This window comes from Protopterus annectens, chromosome 5.part0 (genome assembly GCF_019279795.1).
Source record: "Protopterus annectens isolate FY-2018-M chromosome 5.part0, PAN1.0, whole genome shotgun sequence".
Classification (NCBI taxonomy): domain Eukaryota; kingdom Metazoa; phylum Chordata; order Ceratodontiformes; family Protopteridae; genus Protopterus; species Protopterus annectens.
The window spans coordinates 1606534858-1606560939 of record NC_056735.1 but is presented as its reverse complement, the minus strand read 5'-3'; positions in this window follow the sequence as shown (position 1 = coordinate 1606560939).

Genomic DNA, 26082 nt, shown 5'->3' with positions numbered 1-26082 from the left:
TCCTGGTGGGGTATTTGTGTGGTCTTTCCAGTTGCTGCAGGCGTCTGCTATGGTACATCCCTGAAGGGCCATTGTACACAATTGTGAGGCTGCTGATGGATGACTGGAGAGGCACATTGACCTACCCTAACCAAGTTGTGCTTACCTTCATGATTAGGTGGGTATATGGTATGTTTCTGTAACCACTACAGACACATGGTTGTCACATGCAGGATATCTATCACATTGTGTCCCCAGGTCTCTTATTGCTCCTGATGTACTTACTGGGTTAACACCTATGTGGTAATTTCTGGCCATGTACTGTGTTTCCACAGGGGTTGACTATACACTATTCTGCATTTAGCTTGTTGACATGGCTGTGACACCACTTGTGTGTTTCTATGTGTGCCTTTTGTAGGTTGCTTGTGTCAGCTGGAGGGTCCGATATGGTGGCCAGTTTGTAGTCCTCTGCAAACCTGTTCAGACAGAGTCCTTCCATGTTGGCCTGTACCTATGTGACATATATAGCATACAAGAGAGGTCCCAGGACCATGCCTTGTGGGATGCCAGTTGTACCTGGTTTGCAGTCTGCCATGGCTGCAGCATGTCTGCCAGGTCACTTCTGTCCTTGAGCTGGTTTGCAACCCATCTACTTGCATAGGGGTTTATAGATAGGCTGGTGAGCTTATCTATACTGCCAACTAGGGTATTGTATGGAAGGGTTTAGCAAGGTCCAGATAGGCTGTGTAATCAACATTCCCCACATCAATGGGCTTGGTGCACATTTCACATGAGTCAGACATGTGTAAGGGGCAGGATCTGCCCTATGACAGCCACACTGGGTAGGGTCCAATGTCTGTAGGTACCCAATCTCATTATTCATGGGATCCATGATCATCCTCTCCATTACTTTGCCAACCTAGATAGTCAGGGTTGAGGGGTGATAGTTTGCAGTATCCATTCAGGCACCCCCTTTGTGGTGTGGGACCACTGTTGCTGTACACTGCTCTTTGGGTACATATTATGTGGTAGGACTGATAGTGTGCAGTAATGCTATTTGTTGTTCCATTCTTCTTACAGTACTTGTTGGACACAACCCAGGACACCATCTGGTACCATTGATACTGTGTGCTGTGCCTTGTGGATGTTGGCTGTTACCTCAGCATCTGCAATGTAAGGGGGCCAGCACTCTCCTGGGATAGATATTTGGCAGTTAGGTGCTGGTGGGGAGGTTGGAAGGAATCTGTTCGGTAGGCTGTTGGCAATGTGTGTGGGTTTGGTGTATTGTTTGTGATGTTAGAGTGCTGCAGAGCATATCTGTGAATTATCACCATGGTTCCTACCATCAAGTAGGACAGCTGTGTGATAATCCTTTGTGTCCTGCACAATTTTTATCATCATAGGTTCATAGGTTCATACTAGACTATCTGCCCTGGCCTTGTTTGAGCACATGCAGTAATGAAGAAATAATGATTATTTATTTATAATTCCTTCAAATCCAGACCAGTTTCGGCTATTCAGCCTTTATCAATGAATACAATAAAAAATCGGCTTTACAATAAATTCAAATATCCACACCTAAAGGCTATAACAAAAACTAAAACCACTCAGGAACAACAAATTGTAGAAAAATAACAAAGGAACACTCAAAAACTTAACAGACAAAAAGAAAAACTGATAGTCATACAATTAAGTAACAAACTCACATAAGAATCGGTGATCACACCAGCTCGAAACAATCCAATACTCAGAAAATATTAAATTAATCCACCAAGGGACTTATTTGCGCCTTTGCAAATTTAAATTATTTAAAGTCAAGGTTTTATTATATAAACTCTTTGTTGTATTAAACCACTCAGTATCATTATTCACACATTTATTTAGTTACAGTATTATTTGAAAGGTTCTCATTATTAAAGGTATATATATTATAAAAATATAACTAATTATACAAAGTAATAAAAATTCTATTAATAATAACAAATAATTATCATATTTTGAAATGTAAATAAAAAATGTAAATAAAAATATAAAAAAAATAATAACCAAAACAACATAATTAAAAATAAAAGTTACAAATTAAACTAATAAAATTGAGTTAGTCCAGTTTTTAATTGTTTGCCAGCATTTTTAGTCCTGTTTTATTAGAAAGTAGGTCATTCAAGCTGGTTTGACACAGCATCTTAACCTAAGTTGCCACACTAGTTCTCTATACTCAAGTAGGGATTGCCAATCTCCATACCACCTTCACTCTCCCCTAGGCCCCCTAATTTTATTAGGACCTTTTTACACCTAGTATCTAAAATGTACAATTTTATATTTTCGGGACATTATGTTTACATATATAGTGTATAAGGACCCCCCAAACATATCCCCAAATAATCTTAATGTTCTAAAAATTCAAAACCTTAGATTTTTTCAATTACTAAGACTTTCATAAAGACTTTAATACTAACTTATATACCTTACTAAGTTAAAACTCATATTTTATAGTTTTTAACATTCTTGGGATTTTTTTTATCTGAAGTTTTGGGTATGGTAAAGAAGTTTTAGTAGTATTCAGAAATACCACATGATATTTGTATAACTAGCCATGATTATGGATCAGTCATTAATGATGATAATTTATATACCTTTGAAAATCAGATTTAAAAAAAATTCATTAAATAGGTAATTTGAATTGATTATTTTAGTTTTTGATTTTACCTAAAGAGTTATAGAGTAAATTTTATTTCGGAGTAGCCTCTATCTACTGATTCCGCTATGGGCCAAATGCCTTTATCTTGAAAATTTGAATTATTATTTTTTGGGAAATGGAATATTAATACCTAAATATTTTGGATAATATAAATTTATTTGATTATTTATGATACTTATTTATTATTTGATATATTAGACAAAACAGGAATTCATTAAACAATTACATACCACTATTTGCATTTTTCAGTTTACCTTTACAAATTTTTGATTACAATAATAAAATAAATGTGTAAATAAAATAATAAAAAATTTTTTAGAAAAATTTTTTTATTATTTTAAAATAGAATTTTTTCCAAGTGACCATTTTTATTTTTTTCAAGAAATATTTTTTTTAGAAATATCATGGTTAATCATCAGATGGGGTTATCAAATCAATGGTACATTTGAGGAATGGAAATCATAGAAAAAATGGAAATCATAGAGAAATTAGAGATCAGAGAAATCCATCGAAAAGAGAAAAGAAGTTTAAGAGAGAAAGTCAAGAAAAAGAGAATTACTAATTAGTAATGAATTGGTAAGTGAGTGATGAGTGAAAGTGGAGTAAAGAAGAAAGGATTTGGATTCAATGAAAATGACAAATGACGGAATTAATGAAAATGGAATACCTAGGTTTGATAGTATATTATTATAAAGGAGCATTGGATACAAAAAGGTATTAATTATACTTGGAAGGTTTTACTTAATACTTTATTGTATTTTCATGATATTTATTTATTTAATTATATGAATTTTAAAATTTTTAAAAACTTTTTGTTTTAAAAGGTTGAGGGAAAAAGGGTACGGGACAAATGTGACAAATTACAAGAAATAAAATGTTGTCGATGTGTCTTTTGTCCTTAAGAAGAACAAGAAAAAGAACTTAAAAAAAGGGAAAGGCTTAAAGGGTAAAAAACAAGGGTAAAATATACAAGGTATTATTGGGTTGTATATGTCCAGCTGTAAATAATACTAGTTGTGAAGTTAACCCAACAAAGGTTAAAGCAACGCATCATATGAGGGATATCAATATATGAGTAATTACAAAATAGCCTTGTACAGACATACTACTATATGTAAAAAATAACAAATATAAAAATTCTGGTTTTAGGAGAGGAAGGGGTCTGGGACCAAGGGTGATCAATCCCTAGACTGAGTATAGAGAACTAGTGTGGAGGAACTTAGGTTGGACGCTAGTGGTCCAAACGGGATGAATGACCATTGATCAAGAAACATGCAAAACAGACAACCAAAACTGCACAAACTCAATTTTGGTAGTTTAAATGTTAACTTAGGGTTTTGTTTTTTTTAATTGGTTAGGTATTTATGGTTTTTTTATTTTTTATTTTTTATATTTATTTTTATATTAATTTCAACACATACATAACATATACATACATACATTAATATATAATAAACTTTTTTACAATCTATTACTTGTATAATTTGAGTATTGAGTCTTAAATACTGTTTCTTTATGTATTTTTTTTATATGTAAACCTTCTTCACACTGAAAAGGCAAACAACAAAATAATGTGAAATAATAAACATGACTTATGTAAATACAAAAGCAAGTGCACATTGCAAATTACAAACCAATTTTAAAATTTAAAATTAAGGGAGTTGATGAGGAGTTGATGAATTTGTGGAGTGAATTGTGATGAAGTCGTTTATATAGATGACCGCTCCCGGACTTGTTGTTGTGTTTTTTTTAACTGGATTTTGATTAAAAATTTTTTTATAATTTTCTGGTGAGTGGTTCTGAAGTTTGTAGCCTTGGAGTGTTTGGTTTGGTTTTTTTTTTTCCACAATCGGTGGATTTTCTGGTGAGGATTATCCCTTTATGGTATAGCCAGCGGACCTTTCCTGTTTTTGAGTAACAGTTTGTGGGGTTTGAAGGAGTGTGGTTATATTTTACAATATAACAATAGGAAAAAACTTTATTGTTTTCATTGATAAAGGCTGAATAGCCGAAACCGGTCTGGATTTGAAGGAATTATAAATAAATAATCATTATTTCTTCATTACTGCGTGTTCACTATCGTTTTTTGCTGGTCGTTGGCGGTTTACATTGTTGGCTTGACCCTGCATGCCATCCTTGCAGAGCATATGGTTGTTTGCTTGTTTGAGCACAGACAGACTGTGTGTGGGTCTCAACACCCCTTGCAATGTGCATATTATGCCCACGTAGGGTTTACTTTCCTAGATGTGACACAGGGATGGCCCCCAGTGTACACCTACTATCTCCCATGCACTTCACCGGATTTCTCTTGTTGAGTTTGTGTGTGGAGCTCAGCCTATCATGGACTGGGATTCTGTTCCAGAGTGTCAGGAGCCTCTGGGTATGGATCTGTCCTCCAGCACATCCTATTAATCTATGTGTGGAGGTTCAGATATCTCACTGTGGTGTGTCTGCTGGATTTGGGGTTTCTGCAGTGGAGCATGTCCATTCATTCTGGATTGGACATGGCCTTGTACATCAGGCATACATCACCTCTGACTGTGCAGTATGCTTCTGAATTAGACTGTGGTTTCTTCAGCCAGGCTGCAGATGTCCAATGTTTGTACCCTTTATTCTGTTGGTGGGGTACATTTGGGGTCTTTCTGACTGCTGCATGTGTAAGGTAAGGTACATCCGAACTGGGGCATTGTTGTCACGTATGGGCCTGATAAGGGAAGAGTATGGGGGCACAGTGACCTCTCTAGCTCTACATGTGCACCCTTTCATATTAAGGTGGGCAATATAGCAGGTCTTCCTGGCCACCTTGGCAATGTGAGTGTCACATGACAGATTACCATCCACTTGTGTCCCTAGGTCCCTGATTACTTCTTCCATACATAATGGATTGCCACCTATGTCATACTTTGTGTGTGCCTTGTTTGGTATTTGTTGAGACATTCATACTCTGCAATGTCTTCAGGAAGGCTGCCTGGGGTACCTGGGCTTGTGTGTGTAGTCTGTAGCAGGCTTCAAACAGGTACACAGTTTGAGACAGTGTTACTTGCCCGTGGATAGTCCATGCTGCTTCTTGCTGTGGTACCAACCTGGGGGTGTGGTTATCCTTGATAATTACTGGTAGCCACATGCCTATTGTCGTGTGTTCCATGTTTTGGAACTGTAGAGCATGGTATGAGGCATAACCTGGTAGTATTAGGGTGCTCTTCTGGGCCTTGCCCAGGTTTCTGTTACAAAACACATATTACCATTCTCCATGCTGTGGTGGGTTTGGTCTGCATGCACCTTGCAGGTTAGACTTCTGGCGTTGGGTAGCATTACGTCCAGGTTATTATCCCTTGTGCTACCTATGGTGGTGGGTTTGTGTTTCCAGACTTACCTATTCCAGGCACAGTGGGGGTGACAACAGCCTTTGTCAGTATCCACACAACCAGGTGTGCTGGGTGCATGCCATCCCTAGCAGGTGGGGCATCATGTCTTGCTCGGCATGTCAGCCCAGACTGTCAGCCATGTGTTCCCCCTTGCTAACAGCAATACCTCAGCCAATTAATGTACTTGTTCTTGTTGTCTTCATAGTGTGGCATCATGCTTGGTGAGGGTGAGATGTTAGGTTGGGTCTTCATGTTTGCATATACTAGATGGTGTTACATTGCTTAACACATGGCAATCATGCCTCAGGTGGTGCTGCAGGGCTGCCTCTGTCGGATGCACATACTACACTCCCTGTACATGTTTGAGAGCAGGTTGTGTCACGTTAGGCGTCCCTGTTACTATAAGAGTGAGTCAGAGAGGGGTATCATTCCCAGGGTTCCTACTGAGCTAGTGTATGTGCTATGCGTTGCCTCTTTGCCAAGGCCAGGGCATACTGGGCATGCCTCCTTCTGCCTACTGGGGCAGGCTCAGGTTGTTCCTCCTCCGAGTCACGCTCTGCCTGTGATGGCCTTGACAATGGTGGGGGGCTGTTTGTCCCGGCCCTATGCTGGTCCTGCTGCAGCTGTTTTCCCAGAATCATATTATGTAGCATAGCACATACCATGACAATTTGGGTACATGTAGTTGGTGAGTACTGCAAGGCTCCACCAGATGTGTCCAGGCATCGGAACCGTGACTTGAGCAGCCCAAACACACGCTCTATTACATTACGTGTTTGTGCGTGTGCCTCATTATGGCATTCCTGTTCAGGTGTGTGTGCATTTCTGATGGGTGTCATCAGCCACGGCTCCAGTGCATAACCTGCATCCCCCACTAGGTGACCATGTAGGATGCCCCCATTGGCAAATTTCTGGTACAGCTGCATCAAATGCCAGATATGGGAATCATGGTAGCTCCCAGGGCAGCCAGCACACACATTCATTATTATGCCCTGGGCATCACACACGACCTGGCAGTTGATGGAGGGGAAGCCCTTGCGGTTAATGTAGGCCCTACCCCGCTCACCGGCTGGTGCTTTGATGCATATGTGCGTGCAGTCTATTGCACCCACTACCTCAGGGTATTCCGCTATTTGCTGGAAGAGATGCATATTGCTGGCCAATAACTCATGGGCATTGGGGAAATATACATGCTCACCGACATGTGCTGACATGGCATCCAGGAACTGGTGCAGTACCCTGGAGGCTGATGCCTGTGATATCCCCATCATATCACCAGTTGGTCTCTGGAAGGTACCTGTTGCTAGTATTCTTAGGCCAACATATACCTTGGTTTCCACTGGGATGGGTTCCCTTCTGTTGGTTCTGTGTGTGAGGCATAGCCTGCACAGCTCAACAATTTGCTGCAGGAGGTCTCTGTCCACTCTATAGCGCTCCACTATCTCCAGCTCATGTAACCCCTGGTAGGTGACCCTGGGCCTGTACACTCTTCTCCATCTCCTCACTGTGGGTTGTCTGGCAGCATTTCCATTGTCACCACCCTCAGCAAGTCTCCTATGTCTCCTTATGACAGCTATGGCAGCCCCTAGCATGTTTGGTCTGAGTGCAGCTTTTTCAATTTTCACTTCTACTAGCTTACTCCTGTCTTGCAGTTTCTCTTGAGAGAAACATACTGCAGTGCTGTTTGCAGTGTTTTAAGTGCTGGGCTGGGCTTCTATTCTGCCTGTATAATTGCCTGCTTCTTATTGTTTTCACCTGCTACCTCTACAAGTATTCCCTGCTAGTTTCCTACTATTTCTTCTGCTTCCTTTTCCTCTCACTTTCCTCAGGGGGGAGCAGCGCGCATACCAGCAAAAAGACGCTCACAGTGGCTACCACTCGCGCACACATGCTTACACGCACTAGAATCTGCTTATTCGGATTAAAATGCGCTCACACCAGCGCAAACAGGTTTACAGATCTTTAAACAGGCTCCTACATGCTTACTCTGCCTTACACGCATGCACTCACGCTTACACGCATGCACTCTGTTTTACTAGTGCCTCCCAGTGACCACACGCGCGCATGCACGTACAGCAAGAAACTTTGGTGTTGGCCACAGTGTACACCTTCCATTTCTTGACTTTCCCATGCTTATCTGTTGACACTTTTCTTTTTATGCTGTGTGATTGACATCGTTCACATACCACTTTGCTCCAATGAGCTTGATTTCTTCCTGACATTCCCCCCTGTGATGTCACCTATCTCCTACTCTGTTACTCCCCCTTATCTAACTCTTACACTACACGGAATGTGCTCATTTGCTATGTGACAGTGTGAGTCACTATCCTACCACTCATTTACATAGGATTGCCTACTAATGCTTAGTTACATGTCGTACACTCAGCTTCCCCCCTTAGCAACCACTAGACGGTGGCCATGATGTTTTTGGTCTGCTAGTCCCTGCATTGCAAATCCATGCATTACATAAAACCCACATTTGTGGGTTTCAAACCTTTATTTTTCTTCTTTATATAGCACAGCCCGTTTGCGCGGGGCTGCACTGCGTTTAAACCTCTCCGATCTCCGAAAAAAAAATATTTTATTTCATGTTTGCATCGGGTTACCATGCCAATGGCCACATATTTGGCCATTGGCATGCTGACTGCAACATTTGCACACTTTATTTGGTGCTGTCATGGCTCCATTGTGTTATTTGCAGTAACATACTCAGTTGTCAACTTAGTACATTTCTGCACCTAACACGACTCTTACACGGGCTAGTTTCAGCTTTGTGGATTGCTAATCTACCTCATTTGCATGCCTTTCAGCTGCAAGTGAGGTGATTAGCATATCCACGCCCTGCCCGTGTAAGAGTTGTTTTAGCTGTCTCTTACATGGGATTTCGGGTTGTTCCTGGATCGCGATGGCTGCATGGAGTCTTACACGACTCTTAGACTCCGTGCAAGCCATCGTGAATCCTGCCCATAGTCTTTAAAGACAGAGATCCGTTGTTTGCAGAACAACAGTGCTAGATAGAGACCTTATCGGCTAGATGCTTTTGGCAGCATGTGCATCTATTGTGAGTAGCCACTACATGTATGATGTTAAATTTGGCAGAAGCTATAGCAATTATTTGTTGCCTGAAATGTGATGTTTTGCAGTAGTTCCCAGCCCTGCTACAAAAGCATAATTCCTAGGGACAACAGGTGATCCTATTTTGGAGATGGTGCCCATTTAAGGAATGGTATCACTGGACTTTGAAAGACAGAAACTGAGGTATGGAAAGGAAACAGCTATGGGAATAATTAGCATTGTTAGGCCAAACATCAAGGAGACTGAAAAAACAGGCAAGTTAAACACATTACACTTTCATTCAGTTCTTGTCCTTCATATGACCCATTAGACAGAGGTCCCATCTGATGGAGTGGGTGGTAGTTCAAATGGATGTTAAAGATCCCATGGCACATACTGAAAAGAGAAGCAGAAGTTTCCCAATGCCCTGACCATATTTCTTGTAGTAGAAATACCATCCTGGATCTCTCCTGAAAAGAGGTCATTACCTTAGCAGGACTAACCCATTCAACAAAGGATAAATAAATAAATACATGCATACTTACATACATACATACATACATAAACAAATAAATAAGCAAAAAAAACAAAAATAAAATACATTTGAAGATGCAATCTGAAATACAATACTCTTATCTTCAATGAGTTTAGCAATCACTGTATAGAGAACAAGAACATAATATTTATGTATTTATGTGTTGTGTTTGTTAAATGTTTAATATATTAGTCAGAAACTGTATGTCTGCAGAGGTTTTGGAAACTTAAAAATGTTTTCAAGAACCATAAATTACTAATCTCCCATCAGAACACAAGGGCTCATCAGCAGTTGAATTCTGCTCACTGAGCACACTCAAGCAACTCTGCAGTCTATGGATACCACCCTACCTATACAGTCTAAGAAGGAATCAGTACTGAAAAACTAAACAAAGGATATACCCTTTGAGCCTGAAGAGCAGGGTCTGTCTACCCAGGCATTCTAAATGTTTGTGTTATGATAGTGAATTTTTAACATTAGCAGTGCTGCTTAGAAGGTCTCAGCTGCTAATAAAACTGACTGAGCATTGTTTCCTCCCTCCCCCAGCTTGTGCAGTAATCCTAACTGTCCACTAGACAGTATACACTTAATTCAGATCCTTCCTATTCTCTGTGATTAAAATTTATCCCTCAAGCAGCCCTTTCAGTGCTGTTTGCCTTAGTTTTGTTTCACTTGATCCCCACTTGTTTATTTGCATCTCTATACATTCCCCTTCATTGCTAATATATCTCCCTACTCTACTCTGTGCACAAACTGGCTACTAATAAGCAAATCAATGTGAAGGCACACTCCCAACCTTAATAAAATTGGCTGTCTCTTCTCTCCTTCACTTTACAGGTAGTTTGTATTACTACTCACCCCCTCTGAGGCCTTCACTGATAGTTTTCCACTGACTGCCTCTCTGTTTTGGCTGGTTTATTTGCATTGCACCTGGTTTACACCCTTTTTGCTAACCCCCCACCCCCGATACTAAGTCTATATTAGATTCCTCCTCTTTATGGAGCCATCTTTAAATTACTAGTCTCCCATCAGGACACAAGTGCTCATCAGCAGTTGAATTCTGCTCACTGGTAAGCCATTACATACTTAACCTAGTTATCCACATCTTGGAGGGGTTTAAGCCTTGCTCCGTTCACCCGTGTTATGCACTGGCTCACTTTGCACCCCACCCTGCCCCCTAATCTCACCCACCCCTACATCTAGATTTATTATAGGCACTAACCCCTCCCAAAAACCAGCAACCAATCAGAATAATACTAGTAACCTATCGCCTCTGCCACCCATAGTACCCCACTCACTTCCAATTTAACTGTTCACCTGACATAGTCATGCTACAACCTAATGTGCTTACACTCCTTACCTGCACTCTTCTTGCACACCTTACATCCTACCAGGACTCCATAATAGACACACTCCACCATTATCACTGCACCCTTACTCTAACTTCTATCAATCATCCACCTACTAATTACACTTGTCATAACATCACAATCTCTATCTCAATACACCCACCATACTACCAGTCACCTGTTACTTTCAAACACAAATATCCCTAAAATATGACAGGTGAATTACCAGATTTATAAAACTTATGTTTACTGCTCTATCTAAATTAGCCCTCAGTGGTGATATCCACCCTAACCCTGGTCCTACCATTACCAACTCCTCACCTAAAAATATGTCTAATAGCTGCTCCTTCTCGCAACTAACATCTAACAAAAAAAATCTGACCTCTTGTTCATGTGTCTAAATATCAGAAGTATAATTAATAAAACCCATGACCTAAATGCCAACATAGCTTTATACTCTCCTAATATTCTCATTCTGACCAAAACCTGGCTCAAACCTCACATCAAAATTGAAGAAATACTCCCAACAGGTTATAACGCTCTTTGAGTAGCTGGACTATCTAAGAAAGAGGGTAGTGTGGCTCAATGTTTAAACACCACCTCAACACCCAGATCCATAACAAATCTGCCCCCCACATTGGAAATGAAGAAATCCTATATGCCAACCTCAAACTAAACTCAAATAAAACAATCAACATCATAGGATGCTACTTCACACTTAGCCAAAACATTCCACCCCTGGAAAACTTCCTAAACTGGGCTAACCATTCCCTAACCCAGGAAATTATAATCCTAGGTGATTTTAATATCAGCTAGCTATCTTGTAGTAACAATCACCCAGCCCACCACCTAAACCTTCATGGTTTCTCCCAACTAATACAGTCACCTACCTGGATAAATAAAAACTCTAACAAACATACTACTCTCGAATAGATATTAGTCAATAAAGACCCTCACTCATACTTAGCTGGCTGTCTACCAGACAGCTTCAGTGACCACACTCCAACATTCCTTCTGAGACATGACTTAAATTGTGCTAAACCCATTATTTATAGAGAAATCTGAAATAGGTAAACTTTAAACCTCTCTCCTTTATCTCATCCCTTCAAAAATGTGATTTGACACCACTAAAGTACCTCAATCTGGATGAAGCTGTCCCCTTCTTCAATAGCACCTTCCTAAACATCCTAAGCACACAGTTCCCCATAAGAAATGCCAGAGTCAAAACACATTATTTCCCTTGGTTAAAAAAAAAGCACCAGGGCACTAATGAAAATCAGAGATGAGGCCTGGGAGCACTGGTGTTTAAAAAAACCTCCCTCCTCTAGACAGTCATTCCTAGATTTGCGCAATAAGATCAAAAAGCAAATAAAAGAAGATAAATCCCAATATTGTTAGTCTGACCTAAACTCCTCCCATCTGCCCTAACCTCCCCCATCACTACCTTAAGCAGTTCTGGTCCACAATAAACTCCATTCTCCACCCAGGTAAAGCAGGCAGCCCCCCCCCACCTACCACTCCCCTTTCCTCCAGCAGTATTGCTGACTCATTCAATAAACACTTTATTGAAACCATTCTGTCTTTGACTAAACAACACAACCCTCTACCCACCCTCCATACATCAAAACCAAGTACTCTGCCCACAGTCTTTTCTTTTTCATCAGTACCTACCTCCTATATAAAAAAACGTCTATTGAAACTTAAGCCTACAAAACTTCCAGCTGGCAATCTCCCCTCTGAATACCTAAAGGTAGCAGCAGAAGCCCTAGCTTATCCAGTCTCTACCTTAATTAATTGGTCCTTATCAGAAAGCTATGTCCCCACACTATAGAAAATATCCCACATCATTCCCCTCCATAAAGGTGTCTCCTCCACTGAACTTTCCAGTTACCGCTCCATAACTATCCTTTCTCCACTTTTCAAGATACTTGAGAAATGCATCCATTCTCAAGTCTTAGACTACCTCTTAGCTAATAACCTCCTCTCCAGCACCCAGCACGGCTTCAGGCCATACCACAGCACTACTACCACCTTGTCTCTTTCACTAATGCTATCCTTTATTATAAAAATAATGGCCTGTTCTCTTCTGCTATATTTCTGGATCTATCCAAGGCTTTTTACATGGTCTCACACAAACTACAAATCTCTGTTCTAACTAGCCTATCTTTTTCCAATCAGCTACTGATTTGTTTCACAGCTATCTAACTGGCCACCAACAATAAGTTGTCTGGCATAATGACCTAACTCCTCGACTTCCTGTAACACTTGGTATTTTCCAAGGCTCCATGCTTGGTCCCCTACTATTCTCGGTCTTCACCAATGATCTATTCACAGCCACCAAGCATGCTTCTCTTATACAGTATGCAGATGACTCCACCCTCATCTGCCTAGCTCCAATTATACCTGAACTTCACAAGATCACACATGAAGCCTTTTTATCTGCAGAAAGCTGGCTATCTAATGCCCAGTTATTACTCAATCTGAGCAAGACTACACTCCTTATCTTCCAACTCACTAAATCTAACCCAGTTATCCCCCCACTTTAATATTCTAGCCAAAGACAATACCATCATCTCCCCAACAGAACACACCAAACAAACTTGGTGTTGAGATTGATAACAAACTCAGATTTGACACTCACATTTTTCTTACCATAGAAAGGTTCACAAAAATAGGTGCATTGTACAGAAACAAACAACTCCTCACTCATGAATTAAACTGTGAATGGATTGTAAACTATCTCACATGTTTTAATGTAAGAGTATCTTATCCTTTTAGGTAGTGTGTTTTACAAATAGTATAAATATTTTAGCTAATGTTCTCTGATTATTTTAACATAATTTCTTTTATATTTGTGCATGATAATCTTTTCGTATGGTGTGTTGCATAAATAGTACAAATTTTTTTGCTAATGCTCTCTGATAATTTCTTACATAATTTTCTTTTATATTTGTGCATGATAATTTTTTTGCATGTTATTGTTGGAGCCTTTCTCCCCAGGCCTCTGCTGAAAATGGAAATATATCCAGTTGGACTAGCCCAGTTAACAAATGTAAAATAAATAAATAAATAAATACATAAATAAATACATAAACAAATAAATAAATAAATAAATAAAACAGCCAGAATTTTTGCTGCCAATTCCCACCTAATCTCCACTTTACTCTATGCCTCTCCTATACTTACCTACCTTAGACAAACAGACCTAAACAAGCTCAAGGCTTGCTACAATTAAATTGCTAAGTTTGCCACTGGTGCATCTTATTGCAGCCACCACTGTATCTCACTTAGAGAACTTGACTGGCTTGAACTCCCTCAACGTCTCCACCTGAATCAACTCTCTCTCGCCCACAAGTTAGTAAATCATCCCCTTAAAGTCCCATCTCTTCAAAACCTTCTCCTGCCCCACTGCTTCACTAGATCACTACGCTCCAGCAGCAAAAATCTACTTCTAGTCACCAAGCTCAATAACTCAACAGAAGAAGCACTATTCTTCTGCATCATATCCAGATTATGGAACAGTCTCCCCTCCTCTATAAGCACACTACCTTCTGACAATCACTTCAAGACTGCACTAAAAAACTCACTTAAAAAGTCTCTGGTTATGCCCATGCACCAATCCCGACTAGTAACCCCCTTTTACTTCCCCTTCCTCTCCCCTCCCCTAGCCATCCTGCCTCACACTGTCTGATTATTGCGTTCCTTCCTCTGCAGGCTCTGTCTCACCCTTTACCCTCCCCTTCCCTCCTCACTTAATCTCTCAGACCTGTTATAACATGCTTAACTACCTCACTTCATCTGAACTCCAAATACATATCCAATTGACTTACACATAGCTTCCTCTTACTAACAAGTATACTACTCACTCAGGCTCCTCTCTTTCTCGTCTATGTTCCCCTTCCATCCCATTAGCCCTTCTAGCTTGTTTCACCTTTGTGTGGAGCATCTGCTTTATATCTGTTTGAGTTTAGTATATTTGTATGTAAGATTTAGGTATATGAGTTTAGAACAGTATCCATTTGAGATTAGTACTATCTGTATACACATCCTACCTTTATTCCTAGCCTCTAGCTAGATATTGGTATATATGTTCATTACTATGTTTCATATTGTATGTATAGCTAATGTTTGCTGCAGTATGTATTATTTGCTATTGCATGTATATTCAATTGTTCTTCATGTACTCTGCTGCTCTTTTATTGTTCTGTGGAGCTTTTCTTCCCAGGCCTCTGCTGAAAAAGGACCTGTGTCCAGTTGGAATTTCCCTGTAAACAAATGTAAATAAATAAATAATAAAATAATAAATAATGTACTATGGCATGTTTTTTGTAGGGAGACATCAGCTGTGCCAGGATTTGTAAGTGATTACAGACTATACTGAGAAACAGACACAGAGTAATACAGTGTGTAGACGAAGTGAAGAGACAGAAAAAAACAGGCCATTCTTACAAGACAGGTGCAATGGCATACCCCAATACAGATGAATATACGTGAAGTAGGTAGTATAAGAAGAACATCAAACAACTTTCTTCTGAATTTTTACATGTGTATGTGTCTAAGCTTTGTGTCAGTTTCACCATCAAATATGATATGTTATTGTCATAGGAATCCTACAGTACAGAAGCATAAACTGCCTTGGCTTCAGTTGAAGATATAAATTTGAAATCAAAGCTTTAAGTCTTTTAAGAAATGATAAGTGACTTAATAATTTCCATACAAAAAAAATGTGTTTGGAGGCTACTAGACGTTCAGCCTTCTATTCATATCTGACAAAAAAATACATACCATTAACCAAGTTGCAAAAGCTGAAAGAAAGTCTGAAATGCATTTCTGTTACAACTTGGAAAAAAACAGCAACTTCAGTAACAATGAAAGTAACAGCTTGCATTCCACTTAGTAGGCATTTGCGTGTTGCAAAAACACCATGAGACTTCTATGTCATGGCATAAGTGAATTGTTATAGAAAAAGCTTACTGACATATGAGGCTGACAATAAAAGAAGAAAGTGGGAGAACTTAAAGGCAGCAACATACCTTGAGCAAAACTTTCCTGTATACAGTAAAGTGATCATAATAAAAGATGTCAGCAGGCATTATTTCAGAGGAAAAAGTTAATGAATATGCTAAACAAAAGGTAAATCTAAAAGTGGCAGAATGTGCAGCTACCAAAGAAAACAACTTTATGCTTGGGAATGGAAGACATGTTTTATTGTACTTTACATTCCCATTATTAACATTTCTGATGAAACGTGTAAAGCTATTTCCATCACACAGACAGACAGACAGATACACACACACACACACACACACACACACACACACACACACACACACACTATTGCTAAGAATATATGTATGAAACATTGTTAATTTAGAGATGCAGGTACTCTCACCTCTAAAATGGTAGGTATCAACAAATTAATTTCCAGAAATGTAGTGCATATTTCAGAAGTTACAGTAAAAGGTCATTAAAAAATGAAGAAATAAGGTAATGACGAAAATAGGTAGCTTGTACGGTAACATTTGTAAACTGAAAACTGCACAATGAAAATCTTATAGAGCCCTCCCTGATCCTTTATAGCTGTTGGATTTGATTTTATGGCATTGTGTAAAATATGATTAACACATTTCAAAAATGGAAAGTATTCAGTGGTATAACTAGTTTGTTCCAGATATATAACAGACCATTGCAGGCAGGCACTGCTTTATGACTAGCATTAATTGAGTTTTGAATGTGTCATTAAGTGATAGGGAATTTCACACATCAATTCTGCATTTCCATTAAAGAATATTAGAATATTCTACACATAGAAATGCAACTTGAGTGCCATGATCTTAAGGCCTTCATGAAAACTCATTTTCTTTCTGTAGAAATGTATATACATTACAGACACAACTAGTCATAATTCAATAGCTCCCCTATAAAAAGTTGATTTACAACCTCCTATCAGCAAACTCATAAATGGAAACTTGCTAAAATGCACTCCTGACATACCTGCAGTAGAGAAGAAGAGAAAATGTACTTTTGTCAGGGAGCAAGTCTCCCCCGCAAAATTTAATGTAAGGTGATTCACCTCATAGGCCACCTTACCTAACTGTACTAACCCAAGATCACATCACTACATGGAAAAAAGAAATAGGCTGCAAACGTGAAAACATTTTCCATGTGTGCTACTATGTTGTAGAACTACAATACATGCAAAAACATTCAAGGACTGTTCTGTGATACAACCTGGGACTGGAGAGATTATATTCAGCTACTGAGCTGAATTTTCATTGAGCAGCATATGATCTGTCTGTGGGGTGAGATAAGTGTAACTTAATTTCTCTTTGCTTGTCTTCTTCTCTTCAGGGTAAGTACCAAATTCTATTTAATTGCATGGTCCACAACTTCAAAAAAGCAGTATATTGCGGGTGGAGCCAAGATGGCTAAGTAAATACAGCAACTTTTTAGAGCTCTGCAGAACTAGCACTGATTACAGGGAAATATATATATTTTTAATTTTACTGCAAAATAATTGATAACAGTTCTAACTAGTTAACTTTCAATTTGTGTGAGGTTTCATAAAACAAATTCCTATCAATTTTACTTGGGAGACAGGAGACAGTTTTACTGATGAAGATGAGCAATTCCAAGCACTCTCATGTTGATTCCACCATGAAGAAGTCTAGACAACTAGTGACATCTACCCTATAGGAATTATCCTTAAAATGGATAGTTTTCAGGAGAATTTAGAAAATCTAAGAGAAACTGTCTTAAACAAACTGATGTTTTTAAAGAAATGTTACAGCAACAACAAGCTAAAATCTTTAATACAGAGATGGCTTTGAATTACATAGATGGGAGACTGGAAGAAGAAGAATCCCAAACAGACTTTCTGCTAAAACAAAACATGTGGCTCCTAAACAAAAATAAATGATTTAGAAAACAGAGAAAAGAGGTGCAATATAAGGATTTTTGGGCTTCCAGGAAAAAAAAACTGATGATGAGTATTTCATTTCATTAAATTTAATTTTTGATTACTTGGATCTCAGAAATATTAAATCTTTAGGAAAGTTTTCCTATGGTAGTGAAAGAGCTCGCAGAACTTTAGGTAAACATAGTCCTTCTTCCTCATCTTCTCTCCAAGATCTATAGTTATACAATTTTTATCATATATATATATATATATATATATATATATATATATATATATATATAGACAAAGAACTAATAATTAAATCTGCTTGGAGGAAAGCTCCTTTGAAGTACAAACAAAATTTAATCAGATCTGATAATGACTATTCAACTAAAACAATAGAACTTAGAAGAAGTTTTTGGCCTCTCATGAAATCTCTTAGAATAGTTTTAAATCTCAGATAATCTTTCCAGCTAAAATAAAAATACATCTGTCAAATAGAGTAAGAATCATTAATAACTTGGAGGAAGCTTCTCTTTTTGTCAAAAATAATAACCTTATACATTTATCCAAAGACTTGGAGTGGTTATCTCCTACTCTGAAAAGAACCTCAGACAAAAATACCTGAACTGATATGAAGAAAAAAAAAAAAAAGACTGATACTGCTTCAACTAGTGCCAGCAAAATCACAAAATATCTAGTCATGAAATAACTATATTTGAACTTTTTCGTTTGCCCTTTTCTACACCTTATTCTTGATAATAATATTGAAGAATTAACATTACTGTTACTGAAACCAGCTAAACTCACAACAACTTTCAAATATATGCATTCTTCAAACACACATTATTAGGAATATGCTCTCATTGCATTTACATGAAATTCATGGTTAATATCTCAGCTCTTTTATATCTGACAATGTCGTTTTCTCAGATAGGTAACTTTTTTCTATTATGTCGTACCATTTAGATTTTAAAGATTGTTCTTTTTTGGATTGTGGTGTTGTTTGGTCTCAGTGTTTCTATGGTAATTTTGTGACTTGTTTTGTATTTAAGAACTGATGGTTTTGCTTTGTCTTGGTTTCTTGGTTATGTATGTTATATGTTTGGAGTGTATGCAGTAGACTTTCTGATTTGTTGTGTTGGCTTTTGCTTTCTGTGTGCTTTTGGCTGGTGTTCATGTATCTTCATTTTTATTGTGGTGGAGACTGAATCTGTCATTGTGGTATTACTGTGCTGTATACTGTATGGTTGTCATTTTGTGAGGAAGGCATTTGTCTGGTGGACCTGCTTGCTTGTAATGCTTGGGAGATTATTTCTTCTTTTAGGCATCATTTAGTCTGACTGAACATCTGTTATTTGAATTAACATTTCTTCTCAATGCAGCTATCTTGAGATACTTTGTGAGCTTGTTTTGCTTATTCAAGACTGTTCAGGAGATACAACTTGCATGGTGTTTTCCTCTGCTTTGGTGTACTCCATAGGAAACAATTCACAAGTCTGTAATGTTACTTCCTCCTTGAGGATCACACAGATTTTCTGCTCACCATTATTTTACATGGTAGATCTTTACCTTCATCCATATGAAAGCTTAGTAAGTTTATTCACATATATATTACTTTATCTCAATTATATATGAAAAAATAACACAGTGAATGTCTTATTCTTTGTTTCATTGACAGCAATACTTGTTACATTTGTTGTATTTGAGTTTTGTTCTTTTATGGTGAAATATTTTTGCATGATTCAATACATCTTTAAAATTTGTCATTTTTTCATATAAATGAATTATTGAAGCTGAAACATTTTTTATATTGAATAAAGATAATTTTATGCAAGAAACTTAAAAGTTTTTCTGAAGAAAACTGATTTTCTCTATTCATATTGCATAAATCAGTATATTTTCATTATAACTGTATCCGTTCCACATAAAAGAAATGAGGGGAGTTAAAATGGAGAAAATAAGAAGAAATGTTTGTATACTAATTATAATAGTTCAATACATTACATTCTCCTAGTTGTTTATGGCTTTAACAAGTCACTGAGATCTCTCACAAAAGAAGACAAAAGCTAATAATTATTTAGAATTGTTTTTACTTGTAGTAAAGTTATTGAACTTATGCTTAAACATTGTTTCCCATATTAAAAATTGTTTTACTTCTGTATAATCTAGTTATTATTGAATTCATGTATAATACCTTTCAACCAGATGCGTGCTGTAATGTTGATTCTTAACATAGCACATTTTATATTACTTAGAGTGGATGAATAGTTATTTCTAAACAAAAAGAGGGAATAAGAAGAGTAAGAAAAAGGGGGGACGGATAAGGAGAAGAAATGAGTTCTAGATATATTATACTTTTATGCTTTGGTGACAAGTAGAGCGATAATATCCTGCATGTTAATTATGGTATATACTGTTCTCATTGGATAATGAGATGATAAAATTTTCATTTTCATTTTATTTAGTTGCTGGCAGTACTGAACAGTGCCTTATAGCCATATATATCACATAATAGATGGTTTAGATGTTTTTTTATAGTTTCTTTTAGAGATTTCTTTAAAACAATACTAGTTATTTTGACAATTTTTATATATATAAAGAGAACTGTTGCAATAATATAAGTGATTTAAATATGCATTATGTGATGTGGATAACCTCAGAAGATACAGAATAATTAATTTTAGACCTTAAATTTCATATGTTTCGTGAAGTCAAAATAATATTATTTTGTTTCCTTATAGCAGAATGTCACTAAATGTGTATGGGATATTTTTCCAATCAGCAGTTGATTAAAAAATACATTGACCAGGCAGTTATAAAGAATTGTTATCTTAGTAATGAACAAATGATATATAGATAGTACTTTCTATAAAGGGAAAAGAAGAAAAAAGAAAGAAAAGACATTTGAAAAAAAGAAATAAAAAAATGAATGCAGCTGGATTGAAATCATCAAGAAAATCTTTAATCTAAATCTAAAACTGGGAGTCATGGTTCAGTACTGTTTAGAATTTAGTTATTTAATTTATTACTTATTCAAGAAATTTTACTTTTACTTTTATTATTTTATGCTTATTACTTATTAATTGTAGTCACCCTTCATAATATACATAATATAAGATTACATCTATATGCCCTTTTGTCAGCAAATGCTTTCTCATCTTCCCACCTTACCTTTTCCACACATACCTATGTCCCTTCCCCAACATTCCAGTCTTTCCTTAAAAATAAAAAAATAAATAAAAAAATTAAAAAGGCACCTGTCCCAAATAAAATAATTTCATCCCATACATAGCAATCCATTTCTGCACATGTGTCCACTGGACACACTTAATTTGGTCCAATTGGCTTGACAATGCACTTATGTTGTTGTCACTCCTCTCTCTAAGGGTGACAGTCCAAATTCAGCTAAAAATCTTTGCAAGTGCACAGTTGTTGCTGTGGAAGAAATGGATAGCTATGGGTCTTTCCTACACTCTTCCTACACATTCCTACCTACCTTTCACTATGTTTTTCCCGCTGCTTGCATCCCATTTCACCACTTTCCTATTTCCTTGATTTTCTTTTGTTTAAATAATAGCGCACCATCTCTAAGCTAAGCTAAATGGTGGTGTAGTATTACATATATGTGAAAGCATAATAATCACATTCAAAAAGTTCACTTACACCCTATTTCAAACCCAGTACCATCTGACTTAAACAATAGTTCATCAACCCACCAAGCCACACAGACAGTTAATTACCACGGGTGTTTTAAGCAAAAACATAGCAATAGTAATTTTTTCGTCATTAAGCATGTTTATGTGATGCTGCACATCGCACTGCCTCATGCAGCAAATCTGCTAAAGGATTAATGGAAAACTAGGAATTTAACTGGGAATCTGGTATAGAAATAAATGACTATAAAGTCGTACACATAGTAATAGGTGTAAGTGAGGTATGTAACAGCAGTTCAGTGTGCAATTATCTGTACTTCATGTAAAAGGACATCTGTGGTTTCCCTGAGTCTGTAACTCAATCTGCTAAATGCTTTGACAACATTTTTTTTTTCTTGGTTCACATGGTCCTGGGTTCAAATACAGCTGTGTCTAGCATTTAGAATGCATGTATGTGTACATCACCATTATAAATTGTGATACGTATGACTGTCTCTTTACCTAATTATCCTCCCAAAGCAGTACAGATGGAATATCTGCTTCTAAATACTGGACGTCAAAGGCCTACAGATAGGAACACATTTTAACTATTACTATTACAACCCTAGAAAGTGCCTAGAATGTCAAGTTATGTATTAGCATGAATTCCCTGAGGAAACTGAAGTATGTAATTCAAACGTGGCCCGGTAATACCAGACTGCAGTCCACCATGATTTGCAAGTGATATTACAGACAACCACAGCTGTACAAGTAACATACATATATGGAGGTTGTGCTAGAAGCAAGGGTTGCCAGCACACATTTTCCAGATGACTGTCATGACATAACACATGACTTGGCAGTTGTTCAACTGGTTGACATAATGGTTAATGTCCCCCTACCCTATTCTAGGACACACCAAGCACATTGGCTTGTACTCTGTTAATGATACAGTTGGCTAACATACTTACCTTAAACATATACCTTAATTCCAGTGGGATATGTTTCGTCAATCTGGCTCTTGCTATTCATCAAGCCTGCCTCTGGTCCCATAGTTACTCTTCTGTGTTGTCGTCCTGCAAAGTCTTCTGCCTCTCTGTCTATGCCTATTGCTAGCAGCATCAGCTTCAGCCTGTAGCACACACATCTGTATGTAAAAGGTAGCTGCTACATTCTGTCTGTGCTGATATTGTATTATGACCCCACTAATTTTCACCCCAACATATGAGAAAGGGGATGGAATCTACATTGAGGCCTTACATTTTGTTGAGTAGTTGCATGGGATTGGCTGATTTTACTGCAGATCAGCTGTGTAGGCTGCATTTACCATTTCTGAACCACACACAGGTTCAGACACAATCAACTATTAATGATAACCATCATAAAAAGGCAAACTTCTAGCTAGGTAAACCAGTGTGTATGAGAGTTACTTCCTATGTCTAACTCGTTGACACATTACTTGTATAGCAGTATTTTTCAACAGAGGAGTATTGTACTCCATCAGGTACGTATCCATTTTGTTTCCAACATGATGCATATGTTTGAATATACTTGGGGAGAATGGGGATTACATCAGCAAGCCTTTGTTTAAACTGTACTGATGACATGGCATTGATCTCCAGCCCCGTTCACGTACAGATGATGTAGAGTACACCAAGAGTACAATGCAGTGTGATAACTAGGTACACAGGTCTCATGGCTACTTCCTTTGAAAGCAGTTGTTATAGCACATTGCTATTTTGTTGGCACTATTGTTTCTACATATTATTTGGGGGGGGGGGGTTCCTGCTATGGGGCACTCTACAATGGACTCACGTGTTGGGTGTGTGAACATATGTAAGAATCTGTCATGGCACAAACAGGAATATGTCACTACTGCTGCAATCCTAATTGCATCCACACCCTTTGTATGTCTGACACACTGTTGAATATAAAATGTGTAATCAAGCACTGAATACTGATAGTCATCCTTTACTGCTGTATGTATACATAGTTTACTTGTATGTATGTGTTCCTTACATTTTTTATCAAGTCTTTATATTTCAGGAAACATTAAGCATCCGTGTCACAGGCTACCATTTTCTGAGGCAGAAAATGACCTTATCATTGAGGCTTGATGACAACATTAACAGGTCATGCTATCCCAAGGGAGGGCAGTTAAGTCAGAATGTGAAGCCCTGTGGGATGAACTGGTGCATAACATCAATGCTGTGTGTCACCAAAATCGTACCTATGAGCAGGTGCGATATCATGCCATGGATATAAATGCAGCAAGGTGACATGGAGCTGACATGGCCAGGGATCATGTCACTGTAGGGGGGCCTGCAGCAGAAGCTCCCCTCACACCCGCAGAAGAATTCCTGGCAAACTGTGCTATACAGAACAGCTGCCAGGAATCCATCAGCCAATATGTTTTGGATATGGGTGCCACCCATTCCTCTCAAGAGGAGCATCCAGGTACGCTTAGTTCAATCTTCAGTAGAAGGGTGTATATAGTTTCACATAGGTGTCAGGTGTTTTTTTTGGGGGGTGGGGAGTAAGTCAGCTGCTGTTTTAACCTCATGTAGAGATCTTCACCCACATACCTTTTAACATAGCAGTTACTGTGGATGTCAGATTTTGGACATATTACCCTGTTATACTTTAACATGTGGTGCTGTTGCCATTATCTCTACCTCAAATTCTTTCAGGACCATCAGGAATTGGAAGAGGCCATGCTCCTGCTGCTGGTAAGCAAAAAACTGTTATGTCAGAGATGTAGATATATTTCAATGTATTAGTTAAAGTATCATCCCAGGCCTGCTGGCTGGATTAATGTACTATCTGCATGATTGTCAACTATACAGATATTTCTGAATGTCCACAGATTAGACCCATACCTCTGCCTTGTAGATATGACCATAGTGATTGACTTGAAAATATTGTCAGGATATTACTGATTGACATAACTGTCAACTGTGCACATTTTTGCAGAAAGTCCACAGTGTATATAATTTATTTTTTGCTCATAAGATTCTAGTTTACTGAATAATTATTTTCAAATTATTACACATAGGGGTTAGAAATTAATGTCCACATGTCCTACTCTGTGAGGTTGGGAGGTATAGAAGACTGTAATAGTGAAAGCTGTATACACAGCTTAACATATATTGCACCATAATACTGCAGAGCATTGTAGTGCAGGTATTAATGTAATCATTTTCCCTTTTTATCACAGGTGACCAGGGAGGTTGGTCTTTGCCCCCTACACCACCTGATGTCAGTGTCTCTTCAGACTCTGATAATGATGGTGGCCAAATAGCGGTACAGTTGGGAGTTGAAGGGGCTAAATCAGACCAGATGTTGACATCCCTCATCCACCCTCATTATCATTGTACACGGCCAGTATACCTACATATACCAAATTCCCCTGAAGCCACAGATATTGGACAGTCAGAGGGTGGGGACATTGAACAGGGAAGTGTAGCAACTGTGGCTTCAGTGTCTGTTGACACTGGCCATAGCCAAACTGTTGGTGAAGTTCCACACAGGTGGATTGATATGGCTGCTCGTAGGAGACCTGCTGTCCCTCCACCACCTGTTGCAGGTGTCTCAGCATGTGTCACTCTGTATATGTTTAGGGCAGTCATGGAGACACAGGCATGTTCAGAAAGGAACTCCCACTGAATGCTCTGCGTTATGGAAGCAGCACAGTCTGACATCTGTGACTGCCTCCACCATGTTGCTGATACCCTTGATAGTTGACTGATGCAGTGGAAAGAGGTAGATCTGAGATAGATTGCTCACTATATTTCTTGGAATGCACACTGTCTGTGATGGAACATCTGATTGGAGTTTGGCATCAGCCTCATGGGAGCACATCAGCAACTACATCTGCTGAGACTCAATGTGATGGTGAACAATCACGCTCCTATAGTGACAGTACATCCAACACTCCAGAGGGAAGTGTGCTGTCCACACCAAGACATAGCAGGCCATGGGCTTGTGGTCCTGAGCATTCCCATGGAGGACACATGCCCAGCAAACATCAGTCACCCTCGGGTAGTAGCACAGCATCTGACCCTGGGAGTGGCGGTGCCAATGCAACTCCTGGCAGAGCCAGTTCTCATGTTTGGGGCTGAGATGATGAACTGTTAGCTCTACCATGCATGGCTCACAGCTGTCCAACATACAGACACATAGGGCTAGCACTGAGCTTGACTGTGTTCATGCAGACACTCACACAACGCTGTCATATTGTAGGCACCTACAGACACACACACAACATTTCCATGGTCCATCTTGCCTGCTTCTTTTCCTGCCTCACACGCATGCTTGCCAACCTATTGGGTCAGCCTAAGCCTCCTGCATCCTCACACAACACCTTATGCAAGTGATGGTACCTGTGCCACATCCCTATCATCTTTCTCATGGATGCAGGGACATAAAGCTAAGTGTCTAACGCACAGGGTTACTATCTACATTAGTATGAATTCCTTTCATCCATTGGTGCTGTTGATATTCTACTTGTACTGGTCATTTACAGGTATTGCACTTTGCCATTTATAATGTGGATAGCATGATAATTTG